This window comes from Frankliniella occidentalis, unplaced genomic scaffold (assembly GCF_000697945.3).
Source record: "Frankliniella occidentalis isolate FOCC.00 unplaced genomic scaffold, Focc_3.1 Scaffold5, whole genome shotgun sequence".
NCBI classification, from domain to species: domain Eukaryota; kingdom Metazoa; phylum Arthropoda; class Insecta; order Thysanoptera; family Thripidae; genus Frankliniella; species Frankliniella occidentalis.
In genome coordinates, this window is record NW_026267135.1 from 1144717 (window position 1) to 1145751 (window position 1035).

Genomic DNA, 1035 nt, shown 5'->3' on the forward strand with positions numbered 1-1035 from the left:
GATAAAAAAAACACATTTTGACAAAAGAAGTTTAAAACTTACGGCGATTCAACACCATGTGGGTGGAATCTATTCTCCTTCCCTTACGTCAACTTTAATTGGGGCCCACGACTGCGCGTTTCGAACGTTTCAAAATTGTGTTTTACAATTCCTCATCCTCCTTTCGCAAAAACAGCGCTGTCCACACCACCGTCGCCCAGCAATAATTACTCTTTCCAACCTACGCCTCTACCCTGGAGCTCTCCGACCAGTCCTTCACGCCCTTACCGAAGGCAGGCGCAGGCTCGGCGGGCGTCGTGGGCGACGTCGTCCAGACGCATCGTCAGCCTGGCCCGGGCGAGCGCCCTCGGTACCGCTCGTCCGCCGTGGAGGCCGCCCGCGAGGCCGTCAGCTAGGTCGTCGGCGGCCAGGTCGCTTCAGCAGAGGCCGGCGGCGTCGAGGGCGTCCAGGCCGGAGGCCAGCTTGTGCGTGGTTGGGGCAGGGCCGGCAGGGCCGGCAGGGCGGCGCGAGCGCCCCCATCTACGAGTGCCCCGGACCTGCCGCCCGGCCCGGCGCCGGCCCGCCACCCAGCGTCGTCGGCATGGTCCGGTCGGTCGGCCAAGGAGGGCGCGGCTGCTGCAGAAGCGACCGCGGCGGCGGCTTCGTCGTCGTCGTCGTCGCCCAGGTGTCAGGGCTCGGGGGCGCGGCCGTGCTGCGCTACGCCGTCATCCTCGGGGCCGCACTGTAGCACACACACACACACACCTACACACACTCGAGCGCCTGCCCGGCCATGGTGACGCCCTGCCGTCGCTCCGTGTCCACCCCCGGCACCGACTGCCGCGGCCCCGGCCCGCCCCCGCCCGGCAGGCGCTGACTGCAGGCCCTCCCCCTCCCGTCCGTGTCCACCCCCGGGAGCGGCGCCTGCGGCGTGGCGTGTTGGCTTTGAGCGACCGGGTCCGCACCGTGCTCCTGGCGCGCCGTGTGGGGGGCGAGGGGCCGAGAGGCACTGCCCTGTCCGTCCTGCCGGCCAGAAGACGCCCCCCTTCGGGGCTC

The 1035-nt window shown here is 68.7% G+C and overlaps 1 protein-coding gene across 1 annotated transcript in view; it reads right to left on the reverse strand.

The window, feature by feature from the left end:
- LOC113214273 (glycine receptor subunit alpha-2) overlaps positions 1–841 on the reverse strand; it is a 24574-nt gene extending 23733 nt beyond the window's left edge. Inside the window, exon 1 of the mRNA XM_026433582.2 lies at positions 268–841. The gene's annotated coding sequence lies outside the window, so the exon portion shown is untranslated. The remainder of the gene's footprint in view (positions 1–267) is intronic.
- Positions 842–1035: the final 194 nt, after the last annotated feature.